Source organism: Phacochoerus africanus, chromosome 1 (assembly GCF_016906955.1).
Source record: "Phacochoerus africanus isolate WHEZ1 chromosome 1, ROS_Pafr_v1, whole genome shotgun sequence".
Taxonomy (NCBI): Eukaryota; Metazoa; Chordata; class Mammalia; order Artiodactyla; family Suidae; genus Phacochoerus; species Phacochoerus africanus.
This window is the reverse complement of record NC_062544.1, coordinates 138608296-138627528: the sequence shown is the minus strand read 5'-3', so window position 1 is coordinate 138627528 and position 19233 is coordinate 138608296.

Sequence of the window (19233 nt, the reverse complement as noted above, 5' to 3'; positions counted from 1 at the left end):
CTTGGAGAATAGGTTCGGAAGTTCCAAAAAAATCACTTAAATAGAACTTCAAAAGAATAATATATAGTGGAGGGTAAGCAATAAAGAGATTAAAAAAAAAGGAAATTCTTCTACAGATAAGGAAAATATGAACTAAAAAGGCACACAATGTTAGATGGGATTTACAAAACTAAAGAAAATCAATTCAAACAGAAAACAAAGTAAAAATCCAAACCAACTCTTTCACGTATGTTTGCATATATTTGAATGAAAATCCCAATAGTTTCCAGAGAAAGTAAATTGTACAAACCAGGACTAATGATTACAATTAATTTATATAATTTGTTTACTAGGATTATCCACCTTGTTTGCTATCTAGGATGGCATATTTCTAAGTCACCCTGAAGGAATCTGGTCCTTGTCTGTAGCAGCCTCGGCTCTACAAGATATGCTTCCATCTTTCTGGCAATCTATCACTTTCACTCATTCTTAAACTTAATCAGTTTTTTTTTTTGACCTTTGACTCAGTGCCCTATTTTCTGTTTTATCTTCTTCCAAAGAGATTCTTCTTCTTCTTTTTTTTTTTAACTTTAGTGCTGAACATGCAGCATATGGAAGTTCCCAGGCTAGGGGTTGAAGTGGAGCTACAGCTTCTGGCCTATATCACAGCTATAGCAACATGGGATCCAAATCACATCTGCTACCTATACCACAGCTCACGGCAACGCTGAATCCTTAACCCACTGAGCGAGGCCAGGGATCAAACCTGCATCCTCATGGAGTCTGGTTGGGTTCCTTCACCACTGAGCCATGAAGGGAACTCACTCAAACAGATTTTTCATGCAAAGACTTATGGTTCACTAGTATTAATTTCTGAGTTGGTCTTCAAAAATGTCCCCTATAAAACCCTACAGGCATGGCATGGCCTTATTGAAAGACCTAGTCCCTGCTTGCAGCCTCCTGGCAGTCTCCTTTCAAGACATTTGTATACTGAATACAGAGAAAGATTTTTAAATATTTGAAGCCCATATTTTAAAATTTAATAATGGTTTGTGGCTCTTCAACCTTTTTACATAGTATCTGTTGTGTTCAAACACACATTTTCTAATGATTTTTATTTTTTCCATTATAGTTGGTTTATAGTCTTCCGTCAATTAAAAAAAATACACATTATATATTAATATATTCTTCTTGTATAAATTAAAATATTATAGATAAGGCAAATATCTATCATTGGATGCCATCATTAATGCTAGTTCTTTTTCCCATCTTTAAGTTTACTAACCACCTGAGTTTGGGATGTATCATTAAAGATCTTTTTCTCTATGGAATTATCTACATATATCTAAAGAAATATAAATTTTTGATATTTTAAAAATATAAATAGTCTCCAACTGTACATTTTGTCCTTTAATTTGCTTTACTCCCACACTTTTCAAGGTGAGTGTATATAGGTTCTTGTCACTTTTGAAAAACATCTTATCTTAGTCTTTTAGTACAGATATATCATCATTTATTTAGTCATCATCTTATTCATGAACATTTATGTTGTCTCAAATGTTCATTTTTTATAAATAATTTTGTGGTGTACAAAAGTGAGTACTGTAATCATTTGCTATTCTAGGATAGATGAGCATGAGCACTGGCAATGTTTGGTGACAAGACTTGCTTGTTTGACACTTTAGTAGATAGTGATAAATTTGCCTATAGAATGGCTATATTAATTGATTAGCAGTGAAGAGACTATCTATGGCCTCAAACTTTATAGACGCTGGTATTATCCATCAACCTTTTAAATGGATACCAATTCATTGGGTGAAAAATGAAATCTCATGGTTGTTTTAATCTCTGTTTACTGTTTTATTACATTTTGTTGTGTATCTTACACCTTTTTACAGGATTAAAACTAAAATCACTAAGGTATGTAATCATATATATTGCAGTCATATATATGCATATATATGTACGTACATGCAAGTACCCTGAAATCTGAAAACCATTGACTATTTCCACATATTTGAAAGAAAATTTACGTTTTTTAATGAAGTTTTTCATCAAGAATCTTTCACTCATGGCTAAATGAGGGAGTATTCTTTCCAAAATGAAACATACCTTGCATAGTTGCCAAAAAATATTTAAATTATAGAGCCATTTTTAAGCACAGTAAAGACAAATTCAAATATCTGGCTCATGAGTTCCAAATGTAGTAGACCATATTCAGTTTCTGTCCCATAATCAATTGCATTTCAGATAATATCTCATTATATCTATATAGCTCACGATTTGTTTTCTGTATATTTCTTCTTTTTCCCTCTGTTTCCCATTTCTTTCCTCTAAGCTTGTTATTTAAATACATTTTTAGGATTTATATTGATTCATTTACACTGTAAATTAATTTTACTGTATTTCTTTGAGAAAAGTGTTGTGGGTGCTCTGATGCATATTATATCATGCGAGTGTGAACTATCACTGTCTACTGGCATCATCCTTTTACTACTCCAAGTGTAGTATTAAAAACTTACTTCCCTTTAGGAGCTTCACTCCCTCAATTAAAAAGAAAAGTAGGAGTTCCTGTGATGGCAGCAGAAATGAATCCAACTAGGAACGATGAGGTTGCGGGTTTGATCCCTGGCCTTGCTCAGTGGGTTAAGGATCCAGTGTTGCCATGAGCTGTGATGTATGTTGCAGACGTGGCTTGGATCTGGTGTTGCTGTGGCATAGGCCAGCAGATGCAGCTCCAATTCAGGCCCTAGCCTGGGAATTTCCACGTGCCTCAGGTGCAGTCCTAAAAAGACAAAATGAAAGTAACTGTTCCAAGTATTTCCTCTCCATAGATTAACACAACATGTAATTTTTTTTTTTTATTTCCACCAACAAATAGGATTTAAGAGACTCATCAGGATAAGTTTATTATATGCCTTTCTATTTTTACCATTATATTATTATTTTCTTTCTGAAGTTTATATCTTCTGTTATCAAGGGCTTCCTACCGACATTGTTTAAAGCTAGGCTTGTTTGTAACAAATTTTCTTAGTTTTCTTTCCTCTGAGAATGTCTTTATTTTCCATTGAGAATGCATTTATTTTCCACTAATTCTTGGCAGTTTTTCCTGGTATAGAATTCATATTTGACAGTTCTTTTCTTCTTGCACATAAAAATGTTATGCGAATTCTTTTTAGGCTCCATAGTTTCAGATGAGAAATCAGCTGTCACTTCATTTGGTTTCCCCTTGCTTACTTGTGAAACTTTTTTTTTGTCTTTACAATGAATGTAAATTATTTACATGATTTCAGATGTTTAATTATGATGTGTCTTGGCATGGATTTCTTTATATTTATCTTATTTAGATTTGCTCAGTTTTTGAATCTGTAGGCGTATGTATTCCACCAAATGTGGGTAAATTTTAGCCACTATTTATTTGAATACACTTTCAGCCCCAAGTTCTTTCTCTCATCTTTCTGGGACTCAAATAATATGAATCTTAGATCTTCTGTTATTATTCCAGTTTCCTAAGGTTCTGTTCTGTCTCTATTTTTTAGGGGGAGGAAAGGATGGTCTATTTTCTCTCTATTGTTCCAATTGAGTAAATTCCAGTTTTCTGCCAAGTTTCTTGATTCAATCTTTTTTCAATTCAATTCCACTTTATGATTGAGTCTATCCAGTGAGTTTTCTGTTTTGGTTAATGTATTTTGCAGTTCTATAATTCCTATTTGGAATATATATTATTTTCATTAATTTATATAATATATTTTAGCAAATGATAATGCTAATAGTTTGTATTTTTTCATTTGCGTTGGGAATTTTTAATTACTTATTGAAACTTTTATGACAGCTGTATTAAAGTTTATGTCAGATAGTTGCAACATCTGATTTGTCTCATTTTTGGCATTATCTGATAATCTTTTCCCATTCAAGTTGTGCTTTTCTTGGTCTTGGCATAATGAATCATTTTTAGTTGTATTTTGAACATTTTACATGTTATTTAGTAAACTCTTGGTATTATTTAAATAGTTTACTTTAGCAGTTTAAATGTAGGATATAGGTCATGGCCTACTTTTCTGGGATATATTCTAATGAGAATTTGAGTTTTCTGATCTCTTGCAATGCTAATATGGTCTGCTTTGTTTTTCCGGTTCCTTTTGCATTTCTACTGAATTCTTTCAGAAATCACTTTGAGGATGGAAGGTATTTCCATGGGCCATTGGCTGAGGGACACTGGATTCATGATATGGAAAGTGCTTCTTTTATCTATTCCCTAGCCATCCACTGCAGTGTGTATTCTGTGCTGTCTTTGCTGGTGACTCTGGGACAGGGTAGCTAGTATTCTCTTTTCCTAATCCTTTGTTCAGAGTGTATAGGCTTTTCCTTTTTTTGTTTTTTTGTTTTTTTGTTTTTCTTTTTTTCCCTTATGCCTGTTGGCAGTTCCAGATTACATCCCTCTCTGTTACCCAGTCTAAGATATATTATATAGAAAACGAAAATCCAAAAAATTCTCTGTGGTATCATATTTCACATTTTGAGGTTTCTTGACAGTCCAACTTCCTATGTTCACCTTTCAGTCTTTTTATTTCTATCTGTGAAATTATTTCTAAAGCATTTAGTTGTACACAGAAGGGAAGAGCAGAGAAAACTGAATGTATGCCATCTTGTTCCCTGAATTACTTTTTGCAATTTGCAATACACTATTATGCCTTTCAATTCATTTTTTCCTCCCCAAACTCCAGGGGGCTTGTTCTTGTGAGGGCATGACTCTCTGAGGTAAAAATCAAAAGGTTCAGATCAAGTGTAAATATATCTAACTTCTGGATAGCAAAAAGTTAAAAAAAAAGGTTCTGCTATAAAACAAAACACCTTGAAACTTGCTGGCTTAAAAAAAATCATCTGTTCATCTCATGACTATGTGTGCAAATTGGACTCTTCTGATTTGGGCCAAGTTGACTGATCTCAGCTGGACCTATTAATGTGTCTGTTGGTCATTCTTTTGGTCTGAAAGATCTAAAATGGCCTCACAGATATATCTTATAGTTGTTGGATGCTGGCTAGTGTGAATGGAGATATGAGGTCACATATCTTCTTTTTTGTTTATAATTTTTTTGAAATTTTTATTTTTTTTACAGAATAAAATACATATATTTAAACACAATTATGTTCACACAGATTATTATATCATGGATCTTAAGAAAGAGATTAAGTGACTCCCTCTGGAGAAGTGGAATGGAAAATATGCTGAGACAAATAGGAAATTTATTCTATACTTTATTCCATTTTGTATGGTTTTCATCTTTACTATTTAGTATTATCTATTACATTTCAATTTTTCTTTAAAAATTAGCACTATATTAAAATTGTATTATTATGCAACTAAAGTTTATAAAGAAGAAAGCCTTATATACCATTAAATATTTTATATAGCATAATAAAAAGAATACCTTAACTTGTAAAAATAATACACCCTCTGAAAATAAGTAAAGTATAAAATGCATAAATTAGTTAAAAAACAGTGTACCTATATAAATATGTCCTCAACAATTTGTTCCATCTCATTGATTCTTCAATATAGGCATTACACCATTCTAGGTGATGTGATAAACAAGACATTATAGACCTTATATTGTACCATGGAGTGAAATGGTTATTAATAATACCATTGTAGAACAGTATTATTTAATTGTATAGTTGCATTATTTAATTATAATTATCATAAATTCTTTGATGGAGAGGAAATCAGAATCAGATCTAAGAAGACTTCAGCATTCCAAGAATGATGTCAAATTACCCCCTTCATGGTGGATTATGCACTTATTTACTATGAGATATATTTCTTCTCCAGAGATTCCTTGTTTGTGTATCAATTGGAGATTTGTGGTTTGCTGTCATTCTGAAGTTTTGATATGAGTCTATATGTATAGGAGATTGTTTTAAGTTGTTGTTCTCTTAATTGCAAGTTCATCTCCAGTGTCCTGCATTTTTACCCACCTCTTCTCATGATTTCTGATTTAAGTGGTATAATTGTGCATGGATGATTTCATATCTTTACTGTATATACACCTTTACTGGTGAGCCTTGTCATTTGTGGAATTTTTGTTTCCTGTTGCTGTCTTTTCTGCCTAGAGAAGTTCCTTTAGTATTTGTTGTAAGGCTGGTTTAGTGTTGCTGAATTCTCTCGGCTTTTGCTTATCTGTGAAGGTTTTTATTTCTCCTTCAAATCTGAATGAGAGCCTTGCTGGGTAGAGTAATCTTGGTTGGAGCTTTTTTCCTTTCATCACATTAAGTATATCATGCCACTCCCTTCTGGACTGCAGAGTTTCTGTTGAAAAATCTGCCGATAACCTTATTGGGGTTCCCTTGTATGTGACTTGTTTCTTTTCCCTAGCTGCTTTCAAGATTTTCTCTTTGTCTTTAATTTTGGTCAGTTTGATTAATATGTGTTTTGGTGTATTCCTCCTTGGGTTTATTTTATATGGTACTCATTGTGCTTCCTGGATTTGAGTGAGTGGTTCCTTTCCCATGTTAGGGAAATTTTCGGCTATTATCTCTTGGAATATTTTTTCTGTCTCCTTCTCTCTCTCTTCTCCTTCTGGCACCCCTATAATACAGATGTTGGTGCGTTAACATTGTCCCAGAGTTCTCTGAGACTCTCTTAATTTCTTTTCCATATTTTTTCTCTTTTCTGTTCTGCATCCATAATTTCCACTAATCTGTCCTCCACCTCGCTTATTCATTCTTCTGCCTCCTGTGTTCTGCTGTTAGCTGCTCCTAGTGAATTTTTTATTTCAGTTATTGCATTTTGTATCTCTTCTTGTTTAAGTTTTATATCTTGTATCTCTTTGCTCAGCATTTCCCGTAAGTTATACATCTTTGCCTCCAGTTTATTTCCAATGTCTTGCATCTTCTTCAGCATCAACAGTCTAAAGTCTTTTTCCTGGAGGCTGAGAATCTCCTCATCACCTAGCTGATTTTCTGGGGGTTTTCCTTTCTCCCTCATCTGAGTTATAGTTCTCTGTCTTTTCATTTTTATAGGTTTTTGGTGTGGTGACCTTCTTATAGATAATAGAGTTGTAGCCTCTCTTACTTCTGGTGTCTGCCCCCCTTGTAGCTGAAGTCAATATGGGGGCTTGCTGTAGGCTTCCTGATGGGAGGGGCTGATGCCTGCCCACTGATAGGTGAAGCTGATTCTAATCCCTCTGGTGGGTGGGGCTTAGTCTCTGGATGGGATTAGTGGCAGCTGTGTGCCTGAGGCTCTTTAGGTAGCCTGTTTACTGAGGGGTGGGGCTGTGATCCCACCTGGGTTGTTGTTTGCCCTGGTGCTACTCAGCACTGACTGATCAGTGGGGCCAGATTTTCCCAAAATGGCCCCCTCCAGAGAAAGGCATGCTGCGGAATATTCCTGAGAGCTTTGCTTTCAATGTCCATCCCTCACAAGAATCTACATTCACCCCTGTTTTCCCAGGATGACTTCCAAGAACTGCAGTCAGGTTTGACCCAGATTCCTATGATGACTTTGCTCTGCCCTGGGACCCAGTGCAACTGAAAGTCCATGTATGCCTTTTAAGAATGGTGTCTCTGTTTCCCCCAGTCCTGTGGTGCTCCTGTACATAAGCCCCACTGGCCTTCAATGCCAGATGCTCCAGGGGCTCTTTCTCCCAGTGCCGGATCCCCACACATGAGGGATTGATGTGGGGCTCAGAACTCTCACTCCTTTAGGTGAGTCTCTGTGAGCCAGTTAGTTTTCAGTCTGTGGAGCTTCCCACCTCAGAGGTATGGGGTTGTTTATATCGTGAAATCACCCCTCCTACCTCTTGATGTGGCCTCCTCTTTTTCTTCTGGAGTAGGGTATCTTTTTTAAGGTTTCCAATCCATTTGGGTGAAGAGTGCTCAGCCTTTAGTTGTGAATTTTGTTGTTTTTGGGAGAGAAGTTGAGCTCCAGTCCTTCTATTCCGCATCTTAATCCTCTAGGTCACATATCTTCTTTTAAAAGGATATCTACAACTTCTCATGACACTGAAAGGTTTCCAAGCAGAGCAAGAGAAGGCAAGTCCCAACAAAAAACATTTTTCAAATCTCTGCTTGTCTTGTGTTTGTTATTGTCTCATCAGTAAAGCAAGTCAAATGGACAAGCTCACAGTCAGTGCAGGTGACTCCTAAGAATGTGGATATAGAGAGAAAAGATTTTGTGGCCACTGAAAAATCTACCATGGACATAGTCAAGTCCTGAGCCATACACAACTTAGCTCCTATGTTCTTTACTTTTACAATTTATAATGTCTCATATCTATTACCTAATTTGTTTTTCATGAATACCTCATGTTTGATATTTGGGAAGGCATAACTGTCCTCTTTGATGTAAAATTCAATACATATAACTTACATGTTGTTAGTGAAACACACAAACAAATATCTAAGTGAAGTTTTTTTTTTTTTTGTCTTTTGTCTTTTTAGGGCCGCACCTGTGGAATACGGAGGTTCCCGGTCTAGGGGTTGAATTGGAGCTGTAGCTGCATCCAAGCCATATCTGCAACCTACAGCACAGCTCATGGCAACGCCGGATTCCCAACCCACTGAGCAAGGTCAGGGATAGAACCTGCATCCTCAAGGATGCTAGTCAGATTCATTTCTGCTGAGCCATGATGGGAACTTCTAAGTAAAGTTTTGATATGCATTATATTAGGACATTTTCCAGGTTCAATGAAACCATGGCTATAAGACCTTTTATTTTTATTCTTTGTTACCTCTTCCAAACATAATGGGTATCTGCCAGTTATTTTATTCTAGGGTTAGTTGAAAAAAATCCATGTCTATCTTTTTTTTTGTCTTTTGTATTTTGTCTTTTTAGGGCCTCACCCATGGCATATGGAGGTTCCCAGGCTACGTGTTGGATCAGAGCTGTAGCTGCTGGCCTAAGCCACAGCCACAGCAATGCAGAATCCAAGGTGTGTCAGCAATCTACACCACAGCTCACAGCAATGCCAGTTCCTTAACTCACTGAGTGAGGCCAGGGATTGAATCCATATCCTCATGGATACTAGTCGGGCTTGTTAACCACTGAGCCATGGAGGGAACTCCCCTCCATGTCTATCTTAGTTGCATTTTCCATGAATTTATAAATGATGAATATATCCTTTGGGCAGATGGAAAGAATTCTTACTTGTAGTCTATTCTTGTATAAACAAGTCTTAATTTATTGATCATAACTTAGTGCTTTATGCAAAACCATTCTAACTTTCACTATGTCTTTGCTCAGAGGGCAATTATACCAACGTAAGCTGCCATGTTTAGATTTATAATTTATTTGGACACTAGGAGAACACTGCCTTTGTTGTTTTGGTATTGTTATCATCTACATTTTATTCTGTTAAATACATGTTTTTAAATGTTTTCTATCTTTGGAAATCTTGGTCCTATAATTTCAATATTAAAAAGTCACTTCTAGCTCTTTTTCAGAGTTAAGACTGATAGTTCTGCATCCATTAATTCATAAGAATTATTTTGATTTCTTCTTAAACATACCAGTCAACAACTGTAGTAACAGAAATTTAGGAGTTCCCGTCGTGGCGCAGTGGTTAACGAATCTGACTAGGAACCATGAGGTTGCGGGTTCGGTCCCTGCCCTTGCTCAGTGGGTTAACGATCCGGCGTTACTGTGAGCTGTGGTGTAGGTTGCAGACGCGGCTCGGATCCCGCGTTGCTGTGGCTCTGGCGTAGGCCAGTGGCTACAGCTCCAATTGGACCCCTAGCCAGGGAACCTCCATATGCCGCGGGAGCAGCCCAAAGAAATAGCAAAAAGACAAAAAAAAAAAAGAAATTTATAGTTTGTTTCTGAGGTCTCTGAAATCCTTGTGAGTTTGTTCATGTGTTTTCTTCATCAGCTTATACCTAATGAGGTCTTTGTATCATCTGCAAATTTACATATTCCATTTTGCACCTCCTCTTTTAGATTATTATGTGAGGAGCTGAACTTTATCAAAATGTAAAACAAATCTAGACACAGCATTTATTTCCAGGTACCCTACTGCAAACAATTCTCCATCCATAGAATTGATAAGCTATCCCTTCTCTTTGTTTTCTTAGTTTGTGTTATGTATGTGTGAGTCCATGAAAATACCTGCCGTCTAACATTCAGTTCCACAGTGGGGGGAAGTAGCATTTGGCAAGCGTAAGAGGGAGTTTAATACATTGCCAGAGGCTTACTAAATTTAATAATTGACAGCTATCCCTTTCTGTTTTGTTTGTATATTTATTCTTCCCTATCAGAGAACTCTGGTGGTGAGGAAGGACTTATACTATTTATCCTTAGAGTAACAATGTGACATGCCCTCCACCCACCCACCTCCTGTATAGGTTATGCTTCCTTAAGTGTGCAATGAACCACTTTATGTTATATATTGCACTGATCTGTTAGGCATGCAAGAAAGAGCTACTGGTCTGAAATTCTAAATCTTTCCACAATACTTTTTTTATGGGTGGTGTCAAAACAAAGGCAAATTCGAAATAAATAAAACCAACAAAACCACCATTCTCATTTATAACGTTAGGGCTTAGGACAAGCAACAACAGGCACAAAAACACCACCAGTGTCAAACTAGCCATCACTTTCTGGCTTATGAAATATAAGATGCAAGAGCTTCCTCTTATTTCAGCTTCTTTATGACAATGGGTTTTCACCTGGGGGAGAATTTGTCCTTCTTGAGACGTTTGGCAATGTTTTCAGACATTTTTGGTTTCTACAACTTGGACATGGTGGTGCTATTCTCGTTTAATGGCTGAAGGTCAGGAATGCTGTTAAATATTCTACATCGCACAGAGCAGCCCTTTACAACAAATTACCTGGCTAAAATGTCAATACTGGCAAGACTGAGAAACAGTGGTTCACATCATCTTCTTTTGCATATGTTTACTCATTTGGTTGGAAACCTCTTTCCAGTGTTACCAAAGGTTCACCGTAATTGTGAACACTGATATTTGTTTTAATGAGTATCCTGATCATCATACCTAAAAGAATTACAACACTAAGTAGTAGTGGTATGGTTCATCTACCTTCAGGATAAATCTGATTCTGAAATTAACTTCATGAACATATAGTGTCTCACAGTGGAGACTGCACTTGGAATCCACAGTCTACAGCTTCTTGAGCTGCATAAATACAGTACAGAAATAGATCCAACCACAACAGCATTGTTTCAAAGAAAATAACTGTTTCCAAGAAAACCTGACCAAAAGTAAAATAATTGAGACATAGACATGATCAGATGTCCCTTAGGTCGACTGCTTTAATTCATTTAGACCAAATTTAATTTCTTTCAAGCTAAAGCATTAGAGGAAATGCTAATTTGCATGGGTTCCTTAGCAGTAATACTCATTAAGACTATTATGGTTGGTTGCAATGTCAAAATAAATTCCTTTTTTTTTTTTTTTACAAGCTGATATGTATTAATGAGAAACTTACTGACCCCTCTTTTTTCTGTGTGTGACTTACAGAACAGGAAGCATTAGGATAAAATCAGCAATTTCACAGTTCTTGTTCTCTGTCAAATAATGACACACTGATAGATCCTTCAAATTTGATTCATTGACAAGTTTTTCAAATATAAGGCTAATATGCTATGACTTTTAGCTCTCAGTAAATCTAATCATGGTACAATTTACATGTGCTTATTCATTTTATTTCACTTTAAAGGAGGCATATGTGCTTTAAAATACAGTGCCATATGTGCATAAAATCAGGGAATTTTGAAGCTTGAGATCATTTAGTCTCAACCCTGTCATTTTACCAAGTAGAAACTGAGGCATATAGTGAAAGCCAGACTGCAAAATAGTGAATCAGGCTGTGAACTGTAAATTCCTAGTTCTTTGTTAATTCTCTTTGTGCTACCATTTTACTCCCATTATAAGGTTCAAAATTAAATTCAAATTTGATTTTATAACGTGATTTTTTTTCTTATCACAACTTTGAAATAACTATTTTAACATTACAGATTACAGTTGGTAACTAAATATTCTCACGAGTAAATAAGAGTTTAAGGAGAATATTTTTAAAATAATGGATTATTTTATACAAATCATTCTTTACAGTATAAAGAGTACCTCAGGACTATTTGCAGTCTTTTAGTTTTAGATCAGACATTCTGTTTTCTATTTTGTAAGTAAAGGAATAATGAACATGTTGTTTTTTAAAAAAATTATTACTTACTATTTTTTGCAACTTTGGGCAAATCACTGAGACTCAGTTTCCTTACCTTAAATAAGAAAAAAATTGATTATTCATGAACCTCATAGACAGTGTTTATGAAATAAGGTAAAATAAATGAGATCACTTGTAAACTATAAACAGATTAATATAAAGTAAAATTATCATACTGAAACATATTTTTTTCAGACCCCAAACCAGTGTCTTTATGGCTCTATTAGTCTACTTATTTTCTAGTTTCTTAGTTTTATTTAAACAACTACAACTGATACCTGCTGACATGTATAAATATGTTAAAAAATTGACTGCATTTGATTAAATCTTACATGAGATTTTTATTTTTTTTTAATTTATTTTATTTATTTTTTTTTTTCTAGGGCGACACCTGTGGCACATGGAGGTTCCCAGGTTAGGGGTCCAATCGGAGCTGTAGCTGCTGGCCTCTGCCACAGCCACAGCAAAGCCAGATCTGAGCTGCATCTGCAACCTACACTACAGCTCACAGAAATGCCAGATCCTTAACCCACTGAGAGAGGCCAGGGATTGAACCCACAATCTCATAGTTCCTAGCTGGATTCATTTCCGCTGCTTCACGACGGGAACTCTGAAATCTTACATGAGATTTTCAAATATAGATTTTATTTTTTAATAGCAGTTTTAGATTCATAGAAAAACAGAGTATAAAAGTACAGGGAGTTCCTACATCTTCCCTGTCCCCACCTCCCCCAACACAGCATCACCTAATATCTATATCCATAACCAGAGTAGTACATTTGTTAAAAATCAATGGATCTACATCCATCGTTATCATCCAAGCTCCACAGTTTATGTTACAGTTCACTCTTGATGATATACAATATACAGGCTTTGGAAAATGTATAATGACATTTACCCATCATTACAGTAAAATACAGAAGAGTTTCAGTGTTCTAGGAATCTCTGGGCTTCTTTGCTTCTAACACCCCAAAATCAATGATCTCTGTACTTTCTCCATAGTTTTGCCACTCTAAGTTATCATATAGTTGGAGTCATACAGTATGTGCCCCTTTTAGACCAGTGTTCTTTAGTTAGAAATATGCATTTACAGTGTCTCTTTGTCTCTTTGTGGTTCATCATCTCATATCTTCTCATCACTGAGTAACACTCTATTGTCTGGATATACAATAGTTTATTTATACATCCACAATCTGAAGGATATCTTGGTTGCATCCAAGTTTTGACAATTATTAATAAAGATGCCATAAATATCCTTGTGTATATTTTTGCTACGTTTTCAAATTCTTTGAGAAATGTGTTCAAATTCTTTGAGAAAATACAAAGGCAACTAGATTGTATAGTTAGAATATGTTTAGTCCTGTAAGTGTTTAGTCCTGTAGAAACTGTCTGTCTTCCAAAGCGGCTGTTTCATTTTGCATTCCCACCAGCAATGAATGAGAATACCTACTGCTCCTCAGCCACACCAGCATTTTATGTTATCAGTGTTTGGATTTTGGGCATTCCAATAAGTGTGTAATGGTATTTCATTTTAAAATGCAGTTCACTGATGACATATGATAGGAAGCATCTTTTCAAATGTTTATTTGTCATGTGTATATTTGGTGAGATTTCTGTTAAGTTCTTTGGCCCATTTTTTATTGATTATTTTCTCATTACTGAGTTTTAAGAGTTATTTTTTATATTTTGAATAACTGTACATCATCAGATGTGTCTTTTGCAAATATTTTCTCACAATCAGTGGCTGATCCTTTTAATCTGTTGATATCATCTCTCACAGAGAAGTTTTTAATTTTAAGGAAGTCCAGGTTATCCAATTTAGTCATGAGATGAACATTCTTGCCTGCCTGAAATTAGTGAGAAAGGGTCTAGTTTCTCACCATTTAGTATTATGCTAGCTGTAGCGATTTTTGGTAGACTTTTTTTTTTATCAAGTTTAAGAAGTTTCCTTATACACCTAGTTTACGGAGAGATTTTATAATTGATGAGTGCTGGATTTTTATCAGATATTTTCTCTGTATCTATTGAAATGATCATGTGTTTTTTTTTAAAGCCCATTAGTGTGAATGTTTACATGAATTGATTTTCAAAGGTTAAATCAGACTTGCAAACTGAGAGTAAATTCTACTTGATTGTGGTAAATAATTTTTTTATACTTCTTCACATTTGATTTTCTATTATTTTCTTGAGGATTTTTACATCTATGTTCATGAATGATACTGGCCTATAGTTTTGTTTTCTTGTAATGTCTTTTTCTGCTATGGTCCCATAGGATGAGTTAGGAAGTAGTCCTTCTGCTCCTGTCTTCCAGAAGAGATTCTAGAGATTGATACTATGTCTTCCCTAAATGGAAAGATTTACATATGAACCCATCTTAAGCCAGTGCTTTCTCTTTTGAAAAGGTTTGTTAATTATTGATTCAATTTTGTTAGTAGTTTTAGGCTATTCAAATTATCTTCTTCTTGCCTGAGTTTTGACAGTTTGGGTCTTTCAAGGCATTGGTACACTTCAACCAGATTATCAAATCTGTGGCACACAATTTTTCATATTCCTTTATTATGCATGCAATACCCATGGGATCTGTCATGATGTCTTCTCTTTAATTTTTGATACTAGCAATTTGTTTTTAAAGAAAAAACAAATTGCCTATAGAAACATATTGATGACTCTTTTTGTTTGATCCACTCTAACAGTCTCTTTTAATTAGTATATATAGACCACTGACATATAAAGCAATTATTGATAAACCTGTATTAATACCTACTACATTATTTTTCTGTTTTATGTTTGTTGCCCTTGCTCTTTGTTTTTATTTTTGTCTTTAACTCTTTCTCTGTTTTGTTTTTGTTGTTGTTGTTGGTGGTGGTGATGATGGTGGTGTGTGTGTGATTTTAATTGATCATTTTACATGACAGTTTTCTCTTTCTTAGAATATCAACTTTATTTCTCTCTAAAAATATTTTTAGTGGTTGCTTGGAGTTTGTAATACACACTTACCAAGTAATCCAAGTCTGTTTTCAAACAATAAAACATTATTTCACCAGTAGTGCAAGTATCTTATAATAACAAAGCATTCTCAATTCTTTTTTCCTATTTATTGTATCATTGTCATTCATTTCACTTATACATAAACTATAATGCTCAAGTTATCTGTTATTATTACTATTATGATCAATTAGATCAATTAAGAATAAGTACAATATTTTTTGTTTTATATTTACCTATTCTTTTTCTAGCACTCGTTCTTTCCTCATGTAGAATCAAATTTTTGACTATATCATTTTGCTTTTGCTGTTCTCTGAAAAACTTCTTTTAATACTTCTTGCAAGGCAAGTGTGCTTGAAAGAAATTCCTTCGATTTTGCTTCTCTGAGAATCATTTTTCCTTCACTTTTGTAGGATAATTTTACTGGATATACAATTCTAGATTGTTTTTTTTTCCCCTCTCATCACTTTAAATATTTCACTTCATTCTCTTCTTGCATTGCATGGTTTCTTAGAAGTCACATCTAATTCTTTTCTTTGCTCCTCTAAAGGTAAGCTATCTTTTTTCTCTAACTTCTCACAAAATTTTTCCTTTATCTTTGGTTTTATGCAGGTCTAGGATTGACTATTCTGAATCATTTTGGCAGACTCTGGGCCATAGAGACTGTATATTTGTTAGGTCCCTGGCTCTGGAGTGACTAGGGCAAGTAATTGTGGCCCAGACTGTGAGAGCCCAGTAAAGAGGCTGATGGGGGATATGGGCTCTGGGTTGGTTGGCTTGCATTTGAAAAGCATGTTCATGGGTAAGTTATTTACTATTTTTAGGAATTGTCTAGCCTTGACATGAATTTTCTCCAGAGGCAGCAAGTTCCCAGATGCCAGAACCACCAGAAATACAGAAAATAAAAGACATGGTTAATATACTCCTCCTAGTCTTCATTGTTTCTTGAATTATTAAGTAATTTTTGTTTCATTCTTCTTTTTGACCCCCCTCCACACATACCACTAAGTGACTGAGAAATTACATACTCTATGACAATTTTTATGGATACCTTTAAAATCTTTATCATGCTTCTTAATAAAAGACTGAATCAAATGCCTTAATTACCTCCGTTCGAACTGTCACAGGAAATGCATAGGAATCTCAGTTTCACCTTTGCAATGAAGCTTGTCAAAGTTTTGTTCTTCCAAGGGCTTTGCACTCTTAATATTGCCATATGTTTTCACTCAATCTCCATCTTGCTCTATGCTTCCTGCTTACTATTCTTCACTGTCCTTCCAGCTCACTTATTTTAGATATTGTGAGCCCAGGAGCATTAGAGATTCCTTTAAAAGGATTCAATTTTTTTTTTCAAGAAAAGGTCTTTCACAATAACTAAGCCACACTATTGTTGAAGTCCCAGACCTAAAAATCTAACTTCCTTCAGCTAAAAGAGCAAGGGTCATGAGACTGGTTTATTTTCTATTTCAGAAAATTAAGTTTCTGATAAGGGGCTGGGTCAACAGCACATGAACTGGTAGGGATGGGACTCCACACCTCCAATGGCAGAATCAACAAACTCACAACACTGCAAATCTTGGCAAGTTTCTTACCTCCACCTGCTTCTTTCCTCCTTTACTTTCTGCTCTGTGATAATCAGAATTACCTGTAATTCTCTCCGTTTATATTAGTCACAAAGGAAGCCTAGCACTCCCAATTAATTTCTTATATCTTTACATTAAAATTCTTTGCACATCCCTCTTTTTGACCACATCTTCCACATTTCCCAGCAAAATCTCCTATATCTCCAATGTCTTTCAGAGTACTTGCTTTTCACTCCCTTACTCAAAGTGAGCCTGGCTACCTATGCTCCAGGGTACTGCTTTTCCTTATCAAATAGTGTTTTTTTTCTTTCCATCCCCTCCTTCTTGAGCCAAAAGCAAGATTAATGTCTTTCTTGTTCTTTATTTTGACCTTCCAGATGATTTCCTTCATTCCTCCCTAAAATTTCTAAATTTGAATATCATACCACCAGATTCCATTGTGAATCTTGCAGGAAGACCTGAGGCATCCACACATACAATGGCATTTGTATCTGCCATTGTGTAAGTGCCGTTCTGCCCATCATCTGTTTTAGGTCTTTGTCAAATGCCACCTTCTCAGTGAGGCCTTTTCAGGCCCCCCTTTAAAAGATTCGACCTGACAACCCTTTTCATTTTTCTTATTTTTCTTTTACATATTTATTATCATATTTGATTAAAATATTTTCTTTATAAGAGTAGAAAATTTTATCCTCAAAAAAAAATCCCCTTGAAATCCCTACTAACTAGCACCATGTCTGATATACAGTAGGCACTCAGTAAATATATATAAATAAATGGCTGAATAAAAAGCAGACTATTTATCAAGATGTCATAGTGGGGGGAAAGATGTGAACAGATCTTTAGGAGATTATTTGCTGCATTTTCTTGAGTTATATTCTTATTAGCTTAAACTCAAGTCTTTCCATGTAGTAGAGCTTCTATATCAGAGACCATACTTCTGTTTCTTTTTTTTTTTCTTTTTTGGCCACTCTACTGCATATGGAGTTCCTGGGTCAGGGGTCAGATCCAAGCCACACCTTCCTCTCTCAGTACATCTGCTGCAATGCTAGATCCTTTAACCCACTGTGCTGGGCCTGGGATCAAACTTGTCCTGGTACAGCAGAGATGCTGCCTATGCCATTGCACCACAGTGGAAATTCCTGATTCCCTTTAATTTCTAATTGGCGAGCCAATTCATGATAAATATTATTATGACATCCTTGCTGCCCCCATTTATTTTTTCTCAGTAAACCTAAAAGAAAATAAAAATTAATTTCCACAATTCTTTTTATGCTAAAGAAAGAAAGATTCAAAGGCAAACTTTCCTCCTAATTTCCAGGTTCATGATAGTTAAAGAATCTACACTTGAGATATATCAGAGATAAGAATAGAACACAGGTGTTTTAATTTTGCTTTTAAGAAATTGAGCAAAACTATTGAAGGCGAATTGCTTTTACATGCACATGGGTTTGGGAAAAAATTAATTGTACTATGAACATTTAAACATCTAATATTTATATGAAACTTGACTCTTCCATATAGTTTTGCAGTCTTGTGTATGTTAAACAAATTTAGCATTTTGAAAAGATAAAGAAAATAATTTGCATAAGATTGTTCTTAAAAAGGATAATTTTTCTTCAACATATTTAGCATAAATGTAGAATTGTTTTTAGACATATCTCTTTTTGTCCTTGTTCATTCTGTGAATAATGTTGGTAATACAAAGGTTCTAATATTATTTCTCCTAACATAGTAATATTTTTGTTCAGATCAAGTCTCCATTCTGTATTAATGCTGTTTGACATTCAATAGTTTTTTGACTTATTTCCAAGAAAAAATAGTTTCACATATTGGAGAGAACAATCTGAGACATGACATTCAATGCTGGCAACCATAAGTTAAGAAAAGTACTATCAAAATAGAATATGTCCCTCAGTACAGTGTACGATTAAATGAGCCACTGCTATAGTCAGGCAGACCTGGACTCAAGTTGTGTCTCCAATTTTTGCTCTATTTGTAATTTTGTATAAGTGATACAAACACTCTTAATCTCAGAGGGCTTAAATTTATAAAACAGAGACAATAGGGGAAACTAATCCATCATGTGATAATAATTAAATGATAAAATATATGTAAATGAGTAAATGTGTATACTCAACCTAGAACACTGCTCCATAAGTGTCACTGTTGTTATTTTTTTCCTGCACAGTGAGAAGATACAAAACTACACCATGAAATGGTTAAAATAACATATCTTCACAGACTAAGTGGAAATATAGATTACTGTCTTTATACATTCCAAGTGCCCTCTTGTAGAAGCTGAATTAGACCTATTCTGTGCAGTTCAGGGGGGCATAGTAAGCAGTGTTGGGTGAAACTTAACTTGGAAAAATATTGGGTTTAATATCTGGAGTAGTAAAGTAGGTAGAATAATGGCTTGATGACCATGCCTCAGTCCCTGTGATCTGTGAATACACTGTGTTACACAGATAGGAATTTAAGATTGTTAATCAGCAAAGCCAAAGTTAA